This window comes from Choloepus didactylus (assembly GCF_015220235.1).
Source record: "Choloepus didactylus isolate mChoDid1 chromosome 23 unlocalized genomic scaffold, mChoDid1.pri SUPER_23_unloc1, whole genome shotgun sequence".
Taxonomy (NCBI): Eukaryota; Metazoa; Chordata; class Mammalia; order Pilosa; family Megalonychidae; genus Choloepus; species Choloepus didactylus.
In genome coordinates, this window is record NW_023637590.1 from 808,577 (window position 1) to 826,274 (window position 17,698).

The window sequence follows — 17,698 nt, forward strand, 5'->3', positions numbered from 1 at the left end:
CCAAACTGAGCCACCCTCTCTACAGTGCTACAATCCAGAGTTAGACCTGCACTCCAGCCACATCTCGCGAGAGGGCAATCACAGAGCTTTGCAAGGGCTGCTCCCAGAAACCCTGTTGAAGCCGCAGAGAGCTTCTCTCCTCCTCGGCGATTGACTTAGTGCTTCCCATTGTGGGCGTCTCATCTCAGGAGCCACTCATTGAGGTCAATGTCTGGAAGCTTCTATTTTGTCATTTTTGGCGATCATGATAATCCAGTTTTCAAAATGAAGATTTTGCCAGCTGAAAATCCAGAATCCAAAACGATCATCATCACCTGAACCAGTTCATACCTCATGCTGCTCTTGACCTCAGAAGAGAACACATGGTTATCTAGCATGCACTTGAAAACAAATGGACAAATTCAAATAGCGGTTTGTTTCGGCATTTGTTACTGCAGGCCATATGAGATTTATCATGCATCATGACACAAGGCAAGAAGTTGGGATAAAGAAATTCTTTACTGATGTCTATGATTTGTATATGAAGTTTGCAATGAATCCATTTTATGAACCCAATTCTCCTATCAATCAAGTGATTTGACAAAAAGTTCAATTTCTTGGAAAGAAACACCTATTAAGCTGAAGGCCAAAGAATTCTGAAATAAATACTGGTGCTTAATGCAATGAGATGTACTCAGGAATGTGAATATTGTAAGTAACTTGATTAAATAGCCTTGGAAAATTATGTTGTACTCTCAGTTTGTCTAAACCTAATGAAATTCCTTTTATATTTAAAAAATAATGCATCTAGTTTCTTATCACTTCTCAATATATCACTGTTTGTGAATAATGCCATTTATAATGAGCTTTTATCAATAATCTTGAGATATTTTTATTTTAGAACTTGAAAATGAAGATAGTTTATTAAAAGCTTTATCTGGATTGAACAATGCAAAACAATATCATAATCCAGATTTTGTGAACAGACTTCAAACTAAAAGCTTCTGTGATAAGGAATGAAATTGATAGCGCACACACATTGATTTACTTACACATTTAGGGATGTTTTTATAAAAGTTAATAGACAATGTGCATAGCACCACCCAAGAAGCAGAAAAAAAAAAGGTTTTGTGGTTCTAAATGTCACCTGTCTGCCCCTGTCAGAGAATGGGAGTAGCGATTCTTGTTATTTTAGAGTCTGGATCTACATTTGTAAAATGGAGGCTGTGAACAATGAAAAACCAAACCAGAGGGCCATAATGAAGTGTATAATTTCTGTCATATTGTATTTCCTTTTCCTCAGACAGTAAAGTGAAGATTAAGTGGACCTGTTATCATCTGTACTACTTAAGTTATAAGACTATTTTAGGATTGTAGTCAAAAGTTTGGATTACATTAGCATTTGCACTTCTAACCTTTTAGGCTATACACTGGAAAAGAGAGGAGGTGGCCTGTTTTGTATTGTAATAAGTATGAGATCTTACTGTAAAATAGTAAATACCACTGAAGTGAATGATATAATGAGATATTTTCTGTGCTAATCATGCAAATTTGAAAAATTTTGTTCCATTCTGATTAACTTAAACAAGTATTTCTAAGATCCTTGTGTGAAGTTGTGACCATAATTTTTTACTCTATTTATTTGGTTCCTTAAATAAAGATGTTTGTCAAAAAAGAGTTCTATTGTAAAGTCTCTGAATGTATTAATTCATTCAATTCTTCCAACCAAACTATGAGACTCTCCATCCCCCATTAGAGAAGTAAGAGAGGCATGGGTTTAGTGGTTTCCACATGTTTATGCCATGATAGTAGTGGCCTAAGGATTCAATCCCTTGTCCACCCAGAGTCAACCCTTGACCACATCCCTAACAGGGACAGGAGGAAAGGGCCCCAGACCAGAGAAGCACATGCCTGGGTTCATGCCACTCCTTGTATAATGATATCCATGTCCCTGAACTTGTGATGGGCAGAGGGCTTCCATCTAGCCATTGGGAGGAGCCACATGATGCCAACTGGATGACATGACTAGGGCAGCTATGAGGTACAAAACCTTAATTTCCCAGGAATTATTCCCTGGAAACAGAGGGAGATGAGAGAAAGTACCTGTGCAGAAAACACACCATGCCAATTAGGGGAGTGAGAGAGGGAGAGAGAAAAACAGATCCATAGTGACATGGGGAGATGGAGATTTCACTCTTCATATGTGTAGTTTCGCTTTTAATACACAGTGTATAACTTTTTATGTGTTAAGATGTGTTCAGTAGTTATGTTTTACCTTCAAATTATTATATTAGGCTATATGTTGTATAGTAAAGAATTAACCTTGCTGAGAATGAGGTATGGATTTGCGTTTGGCTTCAGGGCTATAATCTCTAGACTGGTATTTCTTGCCTGATAGGTGAGTTTTTGCTTGTCTAGGGGTCTTGATTTATACCCCAGAGCCTAAGATGTGTTTTAGGATGCAGTTTTGGGTCATGAAATATTAGCTTCACCCTCTTCACCCTGAAGTGACTGTAGACAGAGGTCATTTGTATAGATCATCAAGCATGTCTGTGTGACGGAGTCCCAATAAAACCTCTGGACACAAAGTCTCCAGTGGGCTTTCCTAGTTAGCAATATTAAGCACATATTGTCACATGTAAATACAAAAAAGAAACACTGTCCACATCTCTATGAAGAGAGGAGTGGGAAGTGTCTTGTTTGGAATTTTCCAGGACTCTCCCCTATATTCCTCTTCCCTTGGTTGCCTTTAAACTGTACACTTCAACTCTAATAAAATACAAATGCTAGTGTAACAGCAGAATTGTGGACCATTCCTCTAACTTCAAATAAGTTCACAATAAACAATGAACAGTTCAGAAGACACAACTATGTAATATGATTACCTTTTTCACATTGTCACCAGTCACTGATTCTCCCTTTCAATAGGCAAGCACTGTCACCAGCCTCATGAATGACCTTCCAGAGATACTGACTGATATCAGTATGTCTATGCTAGTATCTCTAAAACTGTAGAATTCTCCATGTGCCAAGGGCAAGAATAGAAGGTCCTAAACCCCATCCCTTGAAAAGTGATACTTGCCTAGAAGCACCCAAGGGAGGAGGAGATAATAATTGGGAATTATGGTAATGCCCTAAATTATTTCTCCTCTCTCTCTAAATGGCTTCCACATGGTGTCTAGATTGCCCTAAAATTCAGTTTGGACACTTGGAGCATTTCCATTTTCTCTCTCTTGCACTATAAACTTTTAAGGAAGACAACAAAGTTGCCCAATCTATTGAAGTAAGACTTGAATGCAACAAATATATTAAGTGCTATTGGTTCCTTGATAAAAGAGTATATTTCCCACATGGAACTCAAGACCACACCTTCACAAGCAACTGTTCCCAATGGCCAATTCCAGCTCATTTCTGAGATTCTCCACTTCCTGGTTCCTGGCTACAGTTGATGTGCCTTGGGTACACTCCTATTTGGCAACATGGGAAATTGGACAGAGTGGACCTGACACTGCATCAGCTAGGACTGTGATCCTTCACTACACAAAGCCAACTACTAAATTCCCTGAGTGAACTCTCTTGAATTTCCCTCCTTCATGGCAGAAAATCTACATTAATAATTTTAAATTATTCTAGACAGGAGATTTGTCTATTCTCCTGCTTATTTATGCTAGTATGGTCCTCTGTGTATTTATTTAATACTTTGTGTCACAATCTGATAGTACAACATGATTTATTTTTGCTCGTATTGTTCCTTCTTTGACCACTGGGAGTTCCTTAAGATGGCTTCTGTGTCCCTATGACATGTCCTATGGAGGAGACATGCTTATTTTGCTGCCATGGGTGGTGCCTCACAGGTTCATGTGCAAATGTCAGGACATAATTCCAGGAGTTCTGGGTGGCTTCTGAAGAGCAGGAGGATCCAGGGTCTGAAGCTAGCTTGGGACACATTTGGATCAGTCCTGAGAACACAGGCTTTTTGGCCAGGCCAGTTGAAAAAATATCTACTGGCTCTCACACATTTGGATAAGCAGTGCATCTGAGATTCCCAAGAAGCCAAATAAGAACTTGGCTCTACAACCAATCTTGCTTCATATATTGTTCTCCACATGTCATGGTATACTTGTCTAAGGCTGATGCAAGCAGACATGCAGGCAGGAAAGACTGCACAAAGAAAATTGACCTAGGAATCTGTCTGGTCAGAGAATAATTTACATTTAGAAAGAAAGATGAAGTCTCAAGTCCAACTATAAGGTCTCAGTAAGCAGAGGTCTAGGATGCTTGGCCATGGCCAAGGTTTCATCTTCCTCAGTCACTGGACAAGGAGTTTCCATAAAGGGGAAAGTGAAAGGATCCTGGTACATATTTTCACTGCCTTTTACACAAGGCAACTGGGCATAGTTGGTCTGTCATGCCATTCTTTTCTCTCCTGGATCTCTCTACCTCCAGGATCCTGGGCCAGACTCTCTTGACTATATCCTCTGTGGTGTTTGGTATCTGTGTAAAATAAACAACATATATGGTCATAATCAATGAATAAATATCTTCCCTCCAAACAAAAGTCCAACCAGATGACCTCATGAAAGAGTTTGGCCAAATATGCAAGAATATTTCTAAAGGCATAAAATTTGGGCTCCAAGCCCAAACTCATTCTCTATTCTAGCAATACTATGGAAAATAACACAACAGGAGGAATGTCAAGTATGATATTAGTAGAGTCTCATTTATGGGCATTAATATAAATATCCTTCATATTATTAGCAAGTAGTCCTTTTTAGATTGAGAAAGACACTCCAGGGTTAGGATTTGGCTGAGATCAGGACATTTGAAACATCTTTTGAGGATGGTTAACCTGCATCTTGGAGGAAAGCAGGCACAAAGATGCTGAACAACAAGTCAGATAACCACAAGTCAGGGTGAGGATCACTGAGCTCTCAGCACCACTGCCCTGACCCACAGAGGGAGATAGAGATGCAGCTACTTGACCCATTTCAATGGGATTTATTGGTGCCTTAGTGCTGGGATCAACCTGGTCCTTCAGGGATAAAAGTTCCAACCCAATGGATGCTCTTCAATGGTTCAAGCATTATCACCAAGAACCCCAGAGAGCTGTTGTCTCCTCCTTCCAGCAACTTGATGTGCTCTCAGCACCAACTTCCAGTGTAACCATCAATCCCATCACCACTGACTCCAATTGCCATCCAGGCAAGCAAATGGTTATATGATCTATAAAGAATGCTTAGACACTGAGTTTACTCAGGTCTCCTTCCATAGCTCAGGGATCCTCTGCCAAAGCTATGGTTCCCAAATTCTTCCTAGTGAAAAATGTAATAAATGTTCAGCCCATTAGCAGTCATATTTTAGACAGTATTTCTCAATAGTCTTTGATTTTTCATTTTTGTGAGTTTCATAGTGATTTATGAAGCAGATATTGTTTGATTTTGATATTTTATTATCCTTTCTTGTGCATCTTTTTCTCTTAAGTTTTAGATCCTCATCATCTCAAATAAGATCTATTAAAATACATATTTTCTCTACTCTATCAGACATATGTCTCAGCAAATTACTTATGATCTTTTTGTCAGATATATGTTGAACATCTAAACACAGATGATGAGAAAGGAAAGATAACCAACCATGCAAAATTTATTTAAAAATTTACTCACAATTAAGGACTGAATGCCAAATCATATTTTTTCTTTGTACTGTGGTGAATAACAATTTTATGGCTTACCTTCACTCACTAGACTGGAACAATTTTGTCTCCCTGTTACTGAACTTTATCTTCAAATTCCCTCTGCCATCTCTCCCACCCTTCCCAATATTTATGTGTATATGAGACTTAAAAAGAGGGCTTTTAAAAAGGTTTCATTCTGTACACATATTTGTATGGAATTTTTTCATACTATGAAGCACATGTTAAATAATTATTTTAAATGTCTGTTTTTATTTGAATCCCATAATTTAATGGTTCTATTCTCACCTTTCTCCCCAAAGCCTGCGTTACATTGAAGGTACTCCTTTCATAAATATGGCCTCTCTGAGCAAAGTTGTATTGGTCTTCCAAGCATGGCTGTGCTGCTATGTCAGCCCCTGCTCTGGTCTCTCCACTGCTCCTAAGGACAGTGTCCAAGGCTTAGACAGTGGGAGGCTCTGATCCCTTCACACCCTAGAGGATCCATGGTTTCCCAGAAAGCAACCTGCTGGCAAGGAGTACCCACTAAGCACCCTTAAAGATGGATAATAGTGAGTTCACCTAGCAGTGGAGACAGTTTTCTCAAGGTTGGCCTTAGTTTGGGAATGAGCAGATGGTTAGGAACATCAGCTTCCAGGAAGAAATTGAGAAGTGAGATCATTAGGGGGCCTTGGGTGCTGATTTTGGTGGAAAACATCAAACCCCATAACTCATTCACTCAGTCAACATGCAGTCACTGGCCTATGTTAGTTCCAGCACCTTCCCATTTCAGGATCCCTCCAAGGACCACATCAGGGTGAAAACTTGGGGGCAGGAAGAAAGAAGATGCAGATTTGCAAGAAGAACCTTCTGCTTCAGATGGGTCTGAGGAAGCTTGAAATGGCCCAGAGAACTGATCTCTGGCTGAGAAGCTGAGTCCTTGTGTGTGCCCACACCATGGCATGGACAGCTCTACTTTTGGGATCCTAAATTACAGCTCAGAAGGGTCTCTGCATTCTTGGGGAGTTCAAGTGAAAGTAGAGGTCTCAGGGTGACTCCTTGCCTCCTACAATAAATGTGTCACTCCTGCTGGTTTCAATAGTTGATTTTCAGACCCTGGTGACCCAGGAGTAATCACTGTCAGTCTTTCCAGAGAAATGGTCACACTCCCCTTCAGAGTCAAGTCTGGGTCAGTCTCTACCAGTAACTACCCACTGTAGTGCTTATGTGCTACAGGAACAGCCACCCCTCTGGGACCCCTGACCACTTCTCTAGCTCTATCTCTGGAACATAGCTGCCCTCACCATCATGGGGACAGAGCCTGAGGATGAGGCTGAGGACCACTGTGCTCTCTATATGGAAAGTTACATTTCCACAGTGATTTAAACCCATGGGGGGTGCAAACCAAACCTCTTCCTATGCTCAGAATTGCTCAGGTCTCAGAGGGAGGAAAGAGACAGTGGGAACATGGTAAATATCCTGAAGGGTTGCCTGTAATTTAGTATCACATGAGGAGCTTGTAGAAAAATTTCATTCAGCAAACAGTTATGTCAGAATCTGTGTGGGCTCAAGAAGTGACACCAACAGCTATTACATCACCCTCACTTGGGCACCCCTCTTCCACCTTCCCCTCCCTAAGGGAGGACTACTGACTGCACAACACAAGATCTACTTCTACCACATGTTCCAGGCTGGGACCCTTCTGGTCTTATCCCAAAGCCCCTGTTCCCACCAGTCAATTCTGGGTAATTGCTGAGATTCTCATCTTGTGGGTCCTGGTCACAGATGATGCTATTCCAGTCACCCTATCCTCTGGGTAAGAGAAGCTGGGATCACTGTGGTCTAACTCTGTGTCAGTTAGGACTATGCCCCTTTAGTACCCAAAGACAACTACAAAGAACCCTGAGTGGACTCTCATTTCCCTATTTCATTTGGCTCACAATTCATTGCCTTCTTGCATGTTCCATCAATACCCAACAATGACAAGTTGTGACCTCTGGACTAGTTTCATTTTATCCCAAACTCTTCACTTTTCCTTAGGTTCTCATCTCCTTTCATAGCTCAGTTACCCCAATAGGCTTATGACCCAAAACTTCTATCTACTTCCCATTTTCACAAAAAGAAGTGTGGATAATCTCTAGAAAAATCAGCAAGAAAAGTTAAGTTTCTGAACCACTGGATTCAAAGAAAATAAACCCCTGAACTTAAACAGAGATTACTCTTCAGATACAAGAGCTGAGATAGATTTGCAGTTGAGTCTCCTTGACCATCTCAGGGGCAAGCTCTGTAAAGGTCAGAATATAATTTCAAGGGTAAATGCATGCCTCTCATTCAAAAGTGAATGGATGTGCTCAAATATATTATTTAACTCAGATATTAAAGTGGAGCAGTAAGAGAGTAAACCTTAGTCAGCATTTTATGACAGTATTTATGCCAGGAATGTTTACCTTTAAATAAACAGTCAGTGTTGGAGATAAAAGGGGTAATATCCTACCAGTTCAAAAATCAGTATTTGGTATTTATATTCTCCTCTGACAAAACTACACACATTAACATGATTCCATTTATATGAGAATTCCAGAGACCATCTGGATTCTGCATGTTCTCTTTCTAACACTTGGCATTCAGCTTTCCTAAAGTGGAATCAATTCTTCCTCTCAATTTTCTCATTCCATTGCACACTTTCCTTTCCAAGCCCAGTGGCATCTTTAGATAATGCAAAACCGATCAGAAACTCCCTGACCTGACAACCCCATGGACATCTTCCCTGGATTCCTAAGTCACATGATGTGTTAAGTTCTTCCTTCTGAATTCCAATCACATAGATCTGAGAGCCTGTGACTCCTGGTTCTCCTTGACAACTCTGTGCACTCTATATTTACTTTGTGGGATTCTATTCATCTTCAACAAACCCACATAATCTTCTAGTCATGCCATTTATTCACTCACCTCTCCTGTTGTTCCTGGTTCCCTCCTCCTGTGACCCCACCCAGCTCCATCTTCCCAGACACATGCAGCAGTGTCCTCTCTGGCATTTATTCCTCCACCAGTGAAGGTAAGGAAGGGGGCACCTGTATAAATCAACACTTGAATAAAGAAACCTTCTACATTGTGACCCAGTGAACTACCAAGATGGCCATGGGGTACTTTCACCCCTGTGGAGCCTGAGTAGAGGATTAAGACTGTTCTGATGTAACAAGGAGGCCCATACAGAGGCCCTTGGAGTGGCCCTAAGTCAGAAGGTCAGTAGATAGAGCAGTAAGAGAGAAGGAGCTGTCACACTCATCACAAGGTCCTGGCCTCCAGGGGGCATGTGGGGCACTTTCTGGAGGGACCCAGTGGTTATCAGAGCTGGGAGCAGCCACCTGCACTGCTTAATGCCCTCTGGCAGGGCTCATGGGGCCACAGCTGTGTCTCCCCCACTCCAGGGCACACAGAGCCCTTCCTGTCTGCCCACCCCACCTTTCCTTTCCCAGAGAGCCCTATTCAGGGCCCAATGTGGGGATCAGAAAACTTGGTAACCTCATTTTCATGCATGGAGCCTCCCTTCTCTCAGAGTATGAGAAGGGGCTAGGGAGGTTTGAGGAAGCTCCACAGTTGTGGGGTCACAGAAGTCAGGACCCCAAGATAATCTCCACCAGGGTCCTGTCCCCTGCCTCCTCACCCTCCCCATTCCCTTCACAGGTGACTGGATATGGGGCCAGGGGAAAGGGCATTGGGATGTCTCATGGGCCTGTGTTTTCTTTCTTCTCTGTCTCTAGAACCCAGAATCACCATCTCTATCTCCCCCATCCAGGAACCTGGGCCCAGGCAGTGCTGACTCAGCTGCCTTCAGGTCTGGGGCTCTGGGCCAGAGTGTCACCATCTCTGCTCTGAGAGCAGCACCAACTTTAGGGATGGTTATTTTGTGCAGTGGTACCAACAGCTCCCAGGAAGAGCCCCCAAATCCTCATCTCTGAGAACAGCATATGACCCTCAGTGGTCCCAGATTGATTCTCTGATTCCAAGTCTGGCCACACAGGCTCCCTAGCATCACTGGGCTCCTACTTGAGGATGAGGCTGCTTGTCACTGCAAGTCCTGTGACAGAGCATCAGTGCTCCCACAGTGCTAGGGCCATGGGGAAGTGAGACAAGGACCCCTCTCATCTGCTAGGAGAGTGGATGTGCCCTCAGCTGCCTGCTCAGGCTCCTTCTGGGTCTCTGCTTCTCTTTTTGTGTTGCCTCCCTGGGCCCAAGCTCCTCCATGGACACCACATTGGGATTTAAACTCTTCTTTCACTTCCATCCTCAAAGTCCCTCACAGCTGTATTCCTGGGCAAAGGAATCTTAGGGATGATGGAGATGTTCATTGTCCTGATTGTGGTGATCATTCCAGGGTGTATATATAATCACAAATTATCAAACTGAACACTTTAAACATGTGCAATTTATTGTAAGTCAATATCTTACTAAGTTGTTGAAACATCATTCAATCTCTTTACTACTGAAGAGTTTCTTTTTACATTCTAGATCAATTGCCCTTACAGTCCATCTCTTCAGTAGCAGACCCCAGAATTTCTTGCTGAATGTTTTGTCCTCCCCTCTGCATTCCACATTACTAAATTTGTCTGACTGCCTGTGCAAACTTCTTCAGCCTCTAAGAACCTGCACTGCTCCTAAATATGAGAACCCCATTTGACCTTGTTGCAGGAACCCCTCACTCTATTCAAGACCAGATCACCAGCTGTCCCCTCATGTGGCCACTGTAGAATGACCTGCTCAGGTATTTGCTTCCAGAGCCTTTGCACCTACCATCCACACAGCCTCAGCATGGTTAACAGGCCCCATATTTTCCATTCAATTTCCTCTGTAATCCCTGAACCCGTCAACCAAAATGCAGTTGATTAAAATCCATTGCCTTGTGGCACATGGGTGTCTGTGGACTGACAGTGGCCAGGCTCCTGGGCCAATGCCCCTGACATGATTTCCACTGAGAGGCTGGAGTTTGACTCATGAGCGCAGGGGGCATTGTGGGTCTTCTCCAGAATCTCACAGTGGGTGCCCACAGCACTGCAGTCCCACAAACTCTCAAGAGACTGCTGATAGGAATCCAACAGTTGTATTTTATCTGGGCTGGGCAGAGTCTCTTGTTTATGGGTCTGTGTAGGTCCCAGCAGGTGCTTCCTCCCACTCTCTCCAATGGGTATACTCAATTCTCAACCACAGACACTCTCCAAGGAAACAAGTTCAAGATTCAGTTGGTCCTCAAAGTGGGGTAAATATCACAGAAGGAGACTGAAATTTGCATGAATAACCCCTCCTCTGCACAGCAAGTAGAGCAGATAAGAACAGCTTGTTCAACCCATCAAGACATGGGGTCTTAGCAGGACTGTGTCCACCATGGCCTGGGCTCCTCTCCTTCTCATGCTCCTCTCTCACTTCACAGGTAGGGACAGGCATAGGGGACCATGAGCAGGTCTCCAGCCTCCACCCACCTCTAATGCTAAGTCTCCATCCTGGCCTCTGCCTCATCACTGATGTGTGTCTTTGTTTCCAGGTTCCCTTGCTCAGCCTGTGCTGACTCAGCTGCCCTCCCTCTCTGCATCCCCAGGAATGTCATGAGTCTCACTGCACCTTGAGTAGTGGCTTGTTGTTGGTGGCTACCACATATCCTGGTACCAGCAGAAGCCAGGAAATCCTCCCGGTATCTCCTGAGATTCAAGTCAGACTCAGACAAGAACCAGGGCTCTGGGGTCCCCAGTCGCTTCTCTGGATCAAAAGATGGCCCAGCTAACTCAGGTGTTCTGCATATCTCTGGGCTGCAGCCTGAGGATGAGGCTATATTACTGTGGTACATGGCATGGTAACTCTAACACTTACACAGGGCTTCAGCCCATAGGGAGCTGAGAGAAACCTCCTCTCTGGTCCCTGGCCTGGTGCAGTCACAATATCATTGCCTGTGGTCTAGTCTTCCTTAGATGAGTGACTTCTATTGACACTCTTCAGCCAGCACTTGATTTTCCTGGGACCACTGGATGTGAATATGTCTTGTTTAAATATTTAGTTTGATCCATTGCTAATATCATCTTGGACAATTATCCCTGCAAGGAGATGATGGATGAGGAAGGAGTGGTTGACCCTCCCCACCCCCATGCCCAGCCCAAGGCCCAATCATGACTTATGACATGTGTGGTCTGAGAGCTTTGTTGCCCAGCTGACCCACTAGGTCCCAAGTGAGCACTCCAGACAAGGTCCTTGCCCTCCTTCTTCCCACATCTAATAATTCTAGCCTGGCTCTTGAAGCAGTTCTTTCTTTCCCAGTGGGGATGGGGATGTTGAGCAAACAGAACCTTCTCCTCAGAGACATGTGTCTCTTGTGACCTCCCAGTAGGCAGCAGGGATCCAGGGTCAGGCTCTCCTCACCCCCTGTGTTTGGCTTTGTAATTAGCTCCTCCCCTTACAGTCCAAGATGATTTCTTGCTCATGCCAAGGCATAGATCAGCCTGGGGCACCAAGGGATCAAGAATAGAGAGGAATGAAGAAGTTCTAGCCTCACAGCAGCTTTGGAATAGGAAAGCAGGAGATGTGGGGAAGATGGGTAACTTGTCTGGTGCTTCAGGAAGCAGACATTGGGGGCCTCTGTTCCCTGGCCTGTGGTCTCTCCTCCCAACCTTCTCCCTGCCTGAAGGGCTTCTGGAAATGGTCCATCAGGAACACCTTAGTGGTTCCTCTTTCCTATCGTCTCCTATGGCAGGTTCCTCGTACTGCTCAACCCATTACTACTTCACATCCTGGAGAGATCAGTGTTCAAGTTCTTCATCAATTTCTGGAAGCTTCATTGGTTTTCCATGATGATGAGAGTTGACCAAAATCATGTGTTGGTGACTCCAGCATCTTAGAGCAGCTGGGCCTGAGACAGCTAGGGCAGCTGTCTTCTCCTCACCCACTGAGCACAGCTTCCCTGAGTCCTCCAGATGCCCTGACAGGGATTCCAGTCCTGGCCCTGCACCTCCACTGAGCAGCCTCAGACTCTTCCTTCCCAGCTCTGATCCCTGCAAGACCCCTCCACCCACTCAGTTTATCAAAAAGTTGCAACATCTTGGTGGGGGGTTACTTCTATGGAGCACAGCACCCAATCCATCCCTTTGCCCCTGGCCCAGCCCACCTCTGCTTCTCATCAGGTTTCTGAGAGGGTAGAAGACTGGTGACACTTGCTGCCCCATAATTGAAAAGACCCCAGGAAGCCTGATTTGGGCCCACCCCATAGGGAATTGTGAGGTTTGCAGATGTAGGGTGGTGCCCAATGAAGGCATTCACTCCTCCTGAATACAGATGTTTGATAGAATAGACAAGGAAGCCATTCTGGGGAAGCAAGCCACCACCCTGTGTTGGTGAACTCCTTTCTTGGTGGAAATGTCACTGACCATGTGTCATATCAAATATCACAGAAGCCCTGTGACACTAAGTGTGGTGGGGAATATACGTGAGCAGGTTTTCTCTCTTAGTGATTCCTCCAAATAGTGAAGTCCTCCTAAGCTCACTGCAGGTTGCTGTCTTTATGGTTGGGACAGCCTGGCTTTTCTTGATCTGAAGCCTGTCATCATGCAAAGCTCAGCCTTGTGGATGGTCCCATCAGTACCTATTTACAAGCAGACCCCTCCCTGTGAGCAACCTCAAAGCATCCCTGCCCTTTAGGTGCCTCTGTCCTCAGGCCCCAGCTCAGGGAAGAGATGGGGACATAACTGGCTGGAGCCATGTTTGCATGACTAACCCTCCACTGCAAGTCCAGTAAGGAGGCTTAGAAAGGCCTGGGGCAGCACAACTCTAGATTTGGGGCCTCAGGGCTGTGTCCAACATGGCCTGGACTCCTCTCTTCCTTGTGCTCCTCTCTCTCTGCACAGGCAGGGCAGGCAGCAGAGCTCAGTAGCTCCACCGGGTCCTCTGTCCAGCCCTCAGGAGTGTTTGCCTGCAGGTTCCCTCTCCCAGCCTGTGCTGACTCAAGCTGTCCTCCCTCTCTACATCTCTGGGAGCTCCCACCAGACTCACCTGCACTCTGGGAAGTGGCATCAGTGTTGCAGGAAAAACCATACACTGGGATCATGAAGAAGCCAGGGAGCTCTCCCAGGTTTTTCCAGTTCTATTTACTCAGGATCAAGCAGTTGGGATCTGGATTTTCTCATCACTTCTCCTGGATTAAAAGAGGCATTGACAAATACAACACATTGCTCTTCTCTGGGCTCCAGTGCTCAGAAAGGGCCCCCAGGACCAGGGGGAAGTAAGACACAAGCCCCTCTGCTCACTGATGAGCCTCCTCCCTTTGTGACCTGAAAAAATAAGATACACTAAAGGATAAGAAAAAGGCCTTTGCAGTGACTGTAGAGTCCACAGAACTCTGTGGTCTATGCCCAGGCCTGTGGCCCATCTGGGGCTGGTTCAGCTGCCCTCTACTTCAAAGGACCTGAGACAGACACTACAGCCACCTTCTCTGGAAACACCACAAGGTCTGCACTGAAGGGGCTTCTTGTCTGCACAGGACCAGGGCTGTGTCCCCAAGCCCCTGGATTGTCAGAAACAACTGGGCTCCTGGATCTGTTTTTTCAATCCAAGTGGCATCTCAGCCTCTCTGAGCCTCTCTGGTCTCCACAGACTGAGGACATGGCTGACTGTCACTGCTCAGAGTGGAACAGCAGCCTCAGGGCTCACCCAGGGCTCCAGGCCCTCAGGGACAAGAGACACAACCAGCAGCTCCCCCAGCCTCCCCAGGTGCAGGGAACTCACAGTGCACGTTTGACCTGGACTCAGGAAAGTTAAGTGCTTGGTTTCCATGTTAAATACACTGAACTTCCAGGCCTGTTAAATGTAATAGTGTTACCCCTCAGAATATAGTTAGGCCCACCTGATCCCACGTCAAACAGAGACACTAGTGCCCTTGTCTTAGTGAGAAGGTGAGTTTTATTACAGATCCACATGTGAGGAACTGGAGGAAAAATTTTCCAAGGCCAGTTTGAAGTGACAAAAGTGGGCTTGGGCTTTTATAATCCAAGGAGACAAAGGACTGGCAAATGTCCTGAGAAAACTGGAAATAAAACAGCACCTGCTTCATTCATGTTTGGCACACACCCTCTTTTAGAGTATTTCATTCCTGCAAGCAGAACAAGGGAGGATTTTATTACTGTGATAGAAGGACAGACAATAAACTTTGAGATTAGATCAACAGCAAGCTACTCAACAAGGGCTTTTAGGATTAAATAACTCAGCTGCTTGAGTGAAATGATCATAATAAATATTTTTTCTAGCTACTGAAGACTATAGTAAGCAGTTTCCAGCTGAAGTATTATATTAAGTATTTTTCCTAACTATTCAGGTATCAACAGTATGAGTTAAATGCCTGGAACTGCAAGACTAACAAATGCCTACAGGCACACATCCTCCTGTATGTATTTGGGGCTATAGAAAGAGGGGTGTACACCCATGCATTAACAGTGAGGCCAGGCAAGTTCCATATGCACTCCCTGTATTAGTTAGGGTTCTCTAGGGAAACAGAATCAATGAGAGATATCTCTAAAGATAAGATTTTATAAAAGTGTCTCATGCAACTGTGGGATGAATGAGTTCAAACCCCATAGGGCAGGCAGCAAACTGGCAACTGCAATGAAAGTGTTCATTGAACTCCTCAGGAAATGCTTTTCTGGACAGGCCAAAGAAGAAGTAAAGGTCCACACTGTCTCTCTGTCTCTTCCTTAAGTCTTCAACTGACTGGATTAAATTCAGCTGATTGAATTCTCTCACTGTGGAAGACATGCCCTTCATTGATGTAATCAGTCAGAGGCACAGTCAGTTGACTGATGATTTAATAAACAAGACTTCTACTTTATTAAACAACACAAATGTCCTTGAGGTAATGGTTAGGCCCATGCTTGCTTGATCAGACATGTGGGTACCATCACCTGGCCAAGTGGACACATAAACTTAACCATCACATTCCCCTTTCAAAAATATTTGATGGAAAATACAAGTTTAAATTATGGAATACTCATGTTTCAGATTTTTCTTTACTAATCCAATTGGAGGAGGTAGATTCACACATTCAGATGGCAAAGCTCTCTGACCACAAGTGACAATTCACCAATGTCACCAGCAACCCACCCACATCTTTTGCTGGCCTTCGCACATGCCCTGACCTCTGACCTGAAAGTTCTTTCTGCCTCTCTGACACAGAGATTGTTCATCATATCCTGCAGGTCCAAACTGGTACATCATGTTTGGGTTCAGGCTTCTTTACCTGGAGCCCTGTCCACCCCTCACCCAAACAAGCATGCAGAGATATTTCCCCAGGTGCACGATACAATGGCATGCTTTAGTTATCCTCTCACTCACTCTGGTCAGCATCTGGTCAAATCAGGGAATGTTGGAGCTTCAGGGACACAGTTGACAGAGATGGGCATTTTCATATTGATTATGGCCAGTGTAACAATAGTTTTCAATCAAGATAAACATCCCTAGAAGAGAGCATCACTGTTCCAATGCAGGACTTGTGGATGCCTCTTCTTGCTCTACAGTCTTGAGTAATGCAATCAAGAAAGGCATTGCTGAATGGAAGGACACTCTGCCCTTGGGTTTGTTGGCATCCCAGAGGCCAGAGGATTTTTGCCTTGTGGCCAGCAGGGGGCATGGTGGGTTGACCATAAAGTGAGAGTACTGGGCCTGACAGCTGGCCAACCACTCAGATGGCTCAGGGGAGTGGGGGTCAATGGTGTCCTACTGATGCAGGAGATTTCTGCACTTGTGATGCACACTGTGACTCAATGAGCTCCTGTGTATGTTGCCATCACCCTAATCCATCTGAATTGGTTCACTTCCTTATTTTCCTTTGCTTTCATCTGGTACAAGCAAGGGCTGGTGGACAGCAAGGAGCAAGAAGATATTTGCCTGGAGTAAGTCAGCTCCCATGGAAGTCTGGCCAGGGGCTGACTGAGCTTGTGGGCAGGGGCCCCTCAGTGGAGCCTCAGAAGAAAGAGCCCTGAGGCCTCTTCATTGGGTTCTCTAAATTCTTAGACAGCATTTAGGGAAAGGATTCCCTGGAACTACACAGAACCTGAGTTTTCTCTTCCCTGCCTCAGAGGACTAGAGTCCACTCTGGGCTTGCCAGATCTCCTGTTCAGAGGCCCATGTGGTGTCCCAACAGTTGCTTCCACCCAGGGCTCCCCCAGGGGGCATACAGTGTAGCCCTGCCCATCAGTCTCCTCTGACCACAAGACCCTCAGCTGAGGGGAAATGGGACCAAGAGGAGTTGACCCATTTGACATGACCAGCTCCTTTGGTGAGGCCAATAGGGAGGGAATAAGAGCAGCCCAGGTCCATTGGGGGCCTCAGGGGCTGTGCCCACCATGGCCTGGACCCCTCTCCTCCTCCTGCTCCTCTCCCACTGCACAGGTAGGGACAGGCTGCAGACACCCAGGGAAGCCCCCCAGGCTGCATTAGCCCCCCTCACTCAGACCTGCAGGGAGCTTCACCCCGGTCCATGCCTGGTCACCCATGAGTGTCTGTGTTTGCAGGTTCCCTCTCCCAGACTGTCCTGACCCAGCTGCCCTCCCTCTCTGCATCCCTGGCATCCTCTGTGAGACTCCCCTGCACCCTCATCAGTGGCATCAATGTGGATGAATATACAATACACTGGTACCAGGAGAAGCCAGGGAGTCCTCCCTTGTATCTCCTGTACAACACAGAGTCAAGCAAGCACCAGGACTCTGGGGTCCCAAGCTGCTTTTCTGGGTCCAAATATGCCTCAGCCAATGCAGGCCTTTTGCTTATCTCTGGGCTGCAGCCTGAGGATGAGGCTGAATATTCCTGTCTGTCCTGGCGCAGCAATGCTTGTCACAGTGACACAGGCAGACGGAAGTGGGACAAAAACCCTGGACCCCACAGAGGAAGCCCAATGACCCTTGTATTGTTGATGTTAAAAATTTACTCTTATTTCTATAAAAAAATTCTCCATTTGGAAGTTCTCTCTCGGATTGTCACTAAATACACATAAAGACTTAAGAAAGCATCCTCACAACAACACAATCA

The 17,698-nt window shown here is 45.2% G+C and overlaps 1 pseudogene and 2 gene segments (V, D, J or C); all 3 read left to right on the forward strand.

Moving 5' to 3' along the window:
- The window catches only part of LOC119524884, a 609,666-nt gene that overhangs the window by 492,531 nt on the left and 99,437 nt on the right, over positions 1-17,698 (forward strand).
- The window catches only part of LOC119524885, a 596,697-nt gene that overhangs the window by 469,930 nt on the left and 109,069 nt on the right, over positions 1-17,698 (forward strand).
- Positions 208-622, forward strand: LOC119524889 (annotated as a pseudogene).